The sequence below is a fragment of the Piliocolobus tephrosceles genome, chromosome Y, assembly GCF_002776525.5.
Source record: "Piliocolobus tephrosceles isolate RC106 chromosome Y, ASM277652v3, whole genome shotgun sequence".
Taxonomy (NCBI): Eukaryota; Metazoa; Chordata; class Mammalia; order Primates; family Cercopithecidae; genus Piliocolobus; species Piliocolobus tephrosceles.
In genome coordinates, this window is record NC_045456.1 from 2,294,480 (window position 1) to 2,303,356 (window position 8,877).

General features: G+C 35.8%; 1 non-coding gene across 1 annotated transcript; it reads right to left on the reverse strand.

Moving 5' to 3' along the window:
- Positions 1 to 7,811: 7,811 nt before the first annotated feature.
- On the reverse strand, positions 7,812 to 7,918 carry LOC111533537. The gene has a single exon (XR_002728898.1). It is a non-coding gene; the product is annotated as a U6 spliceosomal RNA (small nuclear RNA).
- Positions 7,919 to 8,877: the final 959 nt, after the last annotated feature.

Consider the following 8,877-nt stretch of genomic DNA (forward strand, 5'->3'; position numbering starts at 1 on the left):
GGGCTAAATGCTCTAGTTAAAAGACACACACTGACAAAATGGATAAAGAGTCAAGACCCATCCGTTTGCTGTATTCAGGAGACCCATCTCACATGCAGAGACACACATAGGCTCAAAATAAAGGGATGGAGAAAGATCTACCAAGCAAATGGAAAAAAAAAAAAAATGCAGGCGTTGCAATCTTAGCCTCTAATAAACAAACTTTAAATCAGCAAAGATCAAAAGAGACAAAGAAGGCCATTACATAATGGTAAAGGGATCAATTCATCAGGAAGAGCTAACTATCCTAAATATATATGCACCCAATACAGGAGCACCCAGATTCATAAAGCAAGTCCATAGAGACCTACAAAGAGATTTAGACCCCCACACAATAATAATAGGAGGCTTTAACACCCCACTGTCAACATTAGACAGATCAACGAGACAGAAAGTTAACAAGGATATCCAGGAATTGAACTCAACTCTGCACTAAGAGGACCTAACAGACATCTACAGACCTCTCCACCACAAATAAACACAATGTACATTCTTCTCAGCACCACATCACACTTATTCCAAAATTGACTACATAGTTGGAAGTAAAGCACTCCTCAGCAAATGTAAAAGAACAGAAATTGTAACAAACTGTCTCTCAGACCACAGTACAGTCAAATTGGAACTCAGTATTAAGAAGCTCACTCAAAACCGCACAACTACATGGAAACCGAACAACCTGCTCCTGAATGACTACTGGGTACATAACAAAATGAAGGCAGAAATAAAGATGTTCTTTGAAACCAATGAGAACAAAGATACAACATACCAGAATCTCTGGGACACATTTAAAGCAGTGTGTACAGGGAAATTTGTAGCACCAAATGCTCATAAAAGAAAGCAGGAAATATCTAAAATTGACACCCTAACATCACAATTAAAAGAACTAGAGAAGCAAGAGCAAACACATTCAAAAGCTAGCAGAAGGCAAGAAATAACTAAGATCAGAGCAGAACTGAAGGAGATAGAGACACAAAAAACCCTTAAAAAATTAATGAATCCAGGAGCTGGTTTTTTTAAAAGATCAACAAAATTGATAGACCACTAACAAGACTAATTAAAAAGAAAAGAGAGAAGAATCAAATAGACACAATAAAAAATGACAAAGGGGATATCACCACCGACCCCACAGAAATACAAACTACCATCAGAGAATACTATAAACACCTGTATGCAAATAAACTAGAAAATCTAGAAGAAATGGATAAATTCCTGGACACATACACCCTCCCAAGACTAAACCAGGAAGAAGTTGAATCCCTGAATAGACCAAGAGCAGGCTCTGAAATTGAGGCAACAATTAATAGCCCACCAACCAAAAAAAGTTCAGGACCAAATTCTACCAGAGGTACAAAGAAGAGCTGGTACCATGCCTTCTGAAATTATTCCAATCAATAGAAAAAGAGGGACTCCTCCCTAACTCATTTTATGAGGCCAGCATCATCCTGATACCAAAGCCTGGCAGGGACACAACAACAAAAAAGAGAATTTTAGACCAATCTCCCTGATGAACATCAATGCCAAAATCCTCAATAAAATACTGGCAAACTGAATCTAGCAGCACATCTAAAAGCTTATGCACCATGATCAAGTCGGCTTCATCCCTGGGATGCAAGACTGGTTCAACATATGCAAATCAGTAAGCATAATCCATCATATCAACAGAACCAAAGACAAAAAGCACACGATTATCTTAATAGATACAGAAAAGGCCTTTGACAAAATTCAACAGCGCTTCATGCTAAAAACTCTCATTAATCTAGGTATTGATGGGACATATCACAAAATAATAAGAGCTATTTATGACAAACCCACAGCCAATATCATACTGAATGGGCAAAAACTGGAAGCATTCCCTTTGAAAACTGGCACAAGACAGGCATGCCCTCTCTCACCACTTCTATTCAACATAGTGTTGGAAGTTCTGGCCAGGGCAATCAGGCAGGAGAAAGAAATAAATGGTATTCAATTAGGAAAAGAGGAAGTCAAATTGTCCCTGTTTGCAGATGACATGATTGTATATTTAGAAAACCCCATCATCTCAGCCCAAAATCTCCTTAAGCCGATAAACAACTTCAGCAAAGTCTCAGCATACAAAATCAATGTGCAAAAATCACAAGATTCCTATATACCAATAACAAACAGACAGCCAAATCAAGAGTGAACTCCCATTCACAATAGCTTCAAAGAGAATAAAATACCTAGGAATCCAACTTACAAGGGATGGGAAGGACCTCTTCAAGGAGAACTGCAAACCACTGCTCAATGAAATAAAAGAGGACACAAACAAATGGAAGAACATTCCATGCTCATGGATAGGAAGAAACAGTATCTTGAAAATGGCCATACTGCCCAAGGTAATTTATTGATTCAATGCCATCCCCATCAAGCTGCCAATGACTTTCTTCACAGAATTGGAAAAAACTACTTTAAAGTTCATATGGAACCAAAAAAGAGCCCACATTGCCAAGACAATCCTAAGCAAAAAGAACAAAGCTGGAGGCATCACACTACCTGTCTTCAAACTATACTACAAGGCTATGGTAACCAAAACAGCATGGATATAGAGCAATGGAACAGAACAGAGCCCTCAGAAATAATACCACACATCTAAAGCCATCTGATCTTTGACAAACCTGTCAAAAACAAGAAATTGGGAAATGATTCCCTATTTAATAAATGGTGCTGGGAAAACTGTCTAGCCATATGTAGAAAGTTGAAACTGGATCCCTTCCTTACACCTTATACAAAAATTAATTCAAGATGGAGTGTAGACTTAAATGTTAGACCAAAAACCATAAAAACCCTAGAAGAAAACCTAGGCAATACCATTCAGGACATAAGCATCGGCAAGGACTTCACAACTAAAACACCAAAAGCAATGGCAACAAAAGCCAAAATAGACAAATGGGATCTAATTAAACTAAAGAGCTTCTGCACAGCAAAAGAAGCTACCAACAGAGTGAACTGGTAACCTACAGAGTGGGAGAAAATTTTTACAATCTACCCATCTGACAAAGGGCTAATATTCAGAATCGACAAAGAACTTAAACAAATTTACAAGAAAAAATCAAACAACCCCATCAAAAAGTGGGCAAAGGATATGAACAGACATTTCTCAAAAGAAGACTTTTATGCAGCTAGCAGACACATGAAAAAATGCTCATCATCACTGACCATCAGAGAAATGCATATCAAAACCACAATGAGATACCATCTCACACCAGTTAGAATGGCAATCATTAAAAGTCAGGAAACAACAGGTGCTGGAGAGGATGTGGAGAAATAGGAACACTTTTACACTGTTGGTGGGACTGTAGACTAGTTCAACCATTGTGGAAGACAGTGCGGCGATTCCTCAAGGATCTAGAACTAGAAATACCATTTGACCCAGCCATCCCATTACTGGGTATATACCCAAAGGATTATAAATCATGCTAGTATAAAGACACATGCACATGTATTTTTAGTGCAACCGTATTCACAATAGCAAAGACTTGGAACCAACCCCAATGTCCATCAATGATAGACGGGATCAAGTAAATGTGGCACATATACACCATGGAATACTATGCAGCCATAAAAAAGGATTAATTCATGTCCTTTGTAGTGACATAGATGTAAATGGAAACCATCATTCTGAGCAAATTATCACAAGGACAGGAAACCAAACACCACATGTTCTCACTCATAGGTGGGAATTGAACAATGAGAACACCTGGACACAGGAAGGGGAACATCACACATCAGGGCCTGTCATGGGTTGTGGGGAGGGGGTAGGGATAGCATTAGGAGAAATACCTAATGTAAATGACGAGTTAATGGGTGCAGCACACCAACATGGCACATGTATACATATGTAACAAACCTGCACGTTGTACACATGTACCCTAGAACTTCAAGTATAATAAAAAATAAAATAAAATAAAAGATAATTATAATAGAAAAAATAGTCATATTATTTAAAGTGTTATCCATGTGATACGATTTTGTGTCTCTTAACCTCAAGACTCAGTTTGTCTTTATCCCCAAATTCCAAGCATGACTCCACGAGCATATTAATGGCTGTGTGTCTTGATCATCATAAAACCTTGGTTAGTTGTGGCTGTGGGAAGGCTGCTATTTCTATCTTTTGTTGCATGAAGATGCTGTTTTGACAGTGAATGGCAGACATTTCACAGTGTAACTTGACAATACTAGAAGTAAAGGCAGTAGTACTGAATGGAGAAGATGAATGTAGAAAGAATTAAAGATCCTAGGAACAAATTGCTAATACAAAACTGTATGTGCTATTTCTAGTGCTGAGTTTGAAGATATGTTCACAATTGAAGGGAAAGATATCAACAGAATAATTTGTAGCTCTTCTGGTTGTCACCAGATTCATAAATTACAACACTCATTAGAATGACTATAAATATGAAACTAAAAATAATAATAAAATAATAATCTTGACTGAGCTAATACCAGTGATGATGACACCATAATATCTAAAGCTTTCTGAGCACAGTCCTATAATAGAACATGGTTGGTACATGACAAAATATTCAATTCAAATGAAGTTATCAATTTTTTTCAGATGATAGATTATTGTACTACATTGATGATCTCTTTACCCTCATTTTTTCAGAGGGTTGATTGATAATTTTGTTTACTTTTGCCTATTTCTGAACTTTAAATAAATGGAATCATACTATATAATACCTTTTGCAACTTGCTTCATTCTCTCATTATTATGTTTTGGAGATTTATTCGTGTTGTGTTATGTAACTCTAGCTGTTTCATTTTCACTGCTCTGTAGTATTCCATTTTATATATACGGCATAATGTATTTTGCCATTTTACTACTCAAGAACATTTAAGTCATTGTAACATTTTTAGCATATGAGAGCACATTTGCTAATATAAATGTGTACATTCTTATATGTGTCTCCTGTTGCACTTGTGCAAGCATTTCTCTAGATTAGTCCTTTTATTTATTCTTTTAAAAAATTTACTTTAAGTTCTGGGATACAAGTGCAGAACATGTAGGTTTGTTACATAGGTGTGTGTGTGCCATGGTGGTTTGTTGCACCTATCCACCCATCATCTAGGCTTTCAGCCCCACAGGCATTAGTTATTTGTCCTAATGCTCTTCCTCTCTTCGCCACTCACCCCCTGACTAGCCCTGGTATGTTGTTCCCCTCTCTGTGTCCATGTGTTCTCATTGTTCAGCTCCCATTTGTAAGTGAGAACTTGCAGTGTTTGGTTTTCTGTTACTGTGTTAGTTTGCTGAGAATGATGGCTTCCAGCTTCATCTGTGTCCTGGCAAAGGACATGATCTCATTCCTTTTTATGACTACATAGTATTCCATGGTGTATATGTACCACATTTTCTTTATCTGTTCTATCATCTATGGGCATTTAGGTTGGTTCCATGTCTTTGCTATTGTAAATAGTTTTGCAGTAAGTACATGTGTGCATGTGTCTTTATAGTAGAATGATTTATATTCCTTTGGATATATACCCAGTAATGGGATTGCTGGGTCTAATGGTATTTCTGGTTCTAGATCCCTGATGAATTGCCATATTGTCTTCCACAATGGTTGAACTAATTTACATTCTCACCAACAGGGTAAAAGTGTTCCTATTTCTTCACAGCCTCACTAGCATCTATTGTTTCTTGACATTTTAGTAATTGCCGTTCTGACTGTTGTGGGATGGTATCTCATTGTGGTTTTGATTTGCATTTCTCTAATGATCAATAATATTGAGCTTTTTTTCATATGCCTGTTGTCCACATAAATGTCTTCTTTTGAGAAGTGTATGTTTATATCTTTTGCCCACTTTTTGATGGGGTTGATTGTTTTTTTTTTCTTGTAAATTTGTTGAAGTTCCTTGTAGATTCTGGATATTAGACCTTTCTCAGATGTATCAATTGCAAAAATTTTATCCCACTCTGTAGGTTACCTGTTCATTCTGTTGGTAGTTTCTTTTGCTGTGCAGAAGCTTTTTAGTTTAATTAGATCCCATTTGTACCTTTTGGCTTTTGTTGCAATTACTTTTGGCATTTTCATCATAAAGTCTTTATTCATGCCTAAGTCCTGAATGGTATTGCCTAGGTTTTCTTCTAGGGTTTTTATAGTTTTGGGTTTTACATTTAAGTCTTTAATCCGTCTTGAGTTAATTTTTGTATAAAGTATAAGAAAGGGGTCCTGTTTCAGTTTTCTGCATATGGCTAGCCAGTTTTCCCAGCACCGTTTATTAAATAGGGAGTCTTTTCCCCATTGCTTGATTTTGTCAAGTTTGTCAAAGATCAGATGATAGCAGATGTGTGGTGTTATTTATGAGGTCTCTGGTCTGTTCTATTGGTCTGTATGTCTGTTTTGCTACCAGTACCATGCTATTTTGGTTACTGTAGCCTTGCAGTATAGTTTGAAGTCAGGTAGCATGATGACTCCAGTTTGCTTAGGATTGTCTTGGCTGTACAGGCTTTTTTTGGTTCCATATGAAATTTAAAGTAGATTGTTCTAATTCTGTGAAGAATGTCAATGGTAGTTTGATGGGAATAGCATTGAATCTACAAATTACTTTTGGCAGTATGGTCATTTTCATGATATTGATTCTTCCTATCCATGAGGATGGAATGTTTTTCCATCTGTTTGTGTCCTCTCTTATTTCCTTGAGCAGTGGTTTGTAGTTCTCCTTGAAGAGGTCCTTCATAACCCTTGTAAGTTGTATTCCTAGGTATTTTATTCTCTTTGTAACAATTGTGAATGGGAGTTCACTCATGATTTGGCTCTCTGCTTGCCTGCTGTTGGTGCATAGGAATGCTAGAGATTTTTGCACATTGATTTCGTATCTTGAGACTTTGCTGAAGTAGCTCATCAGATTAAGGAGTTTTTGGGCTGAGATGATGAGGTTTTCTAGATGCAGGATTATATCATCTGCAAACAAAGGTAATTTGACTTCTTGTCTTCCTATTTGAATATTCTTTATTTCTTTTCCTTGCCTGATTGCTCTGGCCAGAACTTCCAATACTATGTTGAATAGGAGTGGTAAGAGAGGGCATCTTTGTGCCAGTTTTCAAGGGCAATGCTTCCAGCTTTTGCCCATTCAGTATGATATTGGCTACGGGTTTGTTCTAAATAGCTCTGATTATTTTGAGATATATTCCATCAATACCTAGTTTATTGAGAGTTTTTAACATGAAGGGGTGTTGAGTTTTATTGAAGGCCTTTTCTGCATCTATTGGATAATCATGTGGTTTTTATCATTGGTTCTGTTTATGTGTTGGATTACATTTATTGATTTGCATATGTTGAACCAGCCTTGAATCTCATGGATGAAGCCAACTTGATTGTGGTGGATAAACTTTTTGATTTGCTGCTGAATTCAGTTTGCCAGCATTTTATTGAGGATTTTTGCATTGATGTTCATCAGGAATATTGGCCCAAAGATTCTTTTGTTGTTATGTCTCTGCCAGGTTTTGGTATCAGGATGATGCTGGTCTCATAAAATGAGTTAGGGAGGATTCCCTCCTTTTCCATTTTTTGGAATAGTTTCAGAAGGAATGATACCAGCTCCTCTTTTTACTTCTGGTAGAATTTGGCTGTAAATCCATCTGGTCATGGGCTTTTTGTTTTGGTGGGTAGGCTCTTAATTACTGCCTTAATTTCAGAACTTGTTTTTGGTGTATTCATGGATTCAACTTCTTGGTTTAGTCTTGGGAGGGTGTATGTGTGAAGGAATTTATCCATCTCTTCTAGATTTTCTAGTTTATTTCCATAGATATGTTTAAAAATATGGAATGCCTTATGAATTTGCGTGTCATCCTTGCACAGAGGCCATGGTAACCTTCTATATATCCTTCCAATTTTAGTATACGTGCTGCCAAAGCAAGCACTATTTTTCTTATTATTTTAAATTTTTTGTGTTAAAAATTTCAAACATACAGAAAACTTGCAAGACTAAATTAATCTAGATTCATAATTATTATTTTTCGTGAGTCAGTTGCAAAGACATTATAGACATTATGTGTCCTCACCCCTCAGTATTGGAGCATGTGTCTCCAAAAATAGAAAATTTTTTTTAACATAAAATCAATATAATTATCCAATTTGGAGCATTTATTATTGATACAATAGTATTATCTTATATTCCATATTCATTCAAGTTTCTCACATTGTCTTATTGATGTCCTTTGGAGGATTTTATTTTCCTGATCCTCAGAAGAATTTTATTTTCCTGATCCTGATCCTAATGGGTGTTATAATTTATTTTCCTGTCTTATTGATTTTGTTTGGAGGATTATATTTTCCCAATACCTCTTGAGTCTCTAATCTTGAATAGTTTTACAGACTTTCTTTTACTTCAGTGAAGTTGATTTCTTTTGTAGAGTAGAGAAAATTTAGTTTCTCTACTATTCCTTAGTTTGACTTTGCTGATTCTTTCCTTCTGGTTAGATTCAAGCTAGCTTCTTTCTTTTTAAATTCTCTTTTTCTAGATTTTAAATTTTATACGTGAGATATTTCTAACAAAGAAAGAAATATCTCACATATAAAGAAGCCTCATCATGCCTTATTGAATTATATACAACCTAACATCTTCTGTAGATGTTTAATTAAATTTAATTAATTAAACAAGAGTGAACAGTTCTAGATTGTATCATAATCATTCCTATTAATATACTAGTTTTGAACAATAAAGAGGAGCAAAATGATTTTTTAGATTTTTTATTTATATTTTTAAATCATAGATAAATCACAGTTTTACATATTTATGGCACAATGTGATGTTTTGATACATGTATACATTGTATAATATCAATTCTGTGTATCTATCATGTTCATCATTTTATACCTT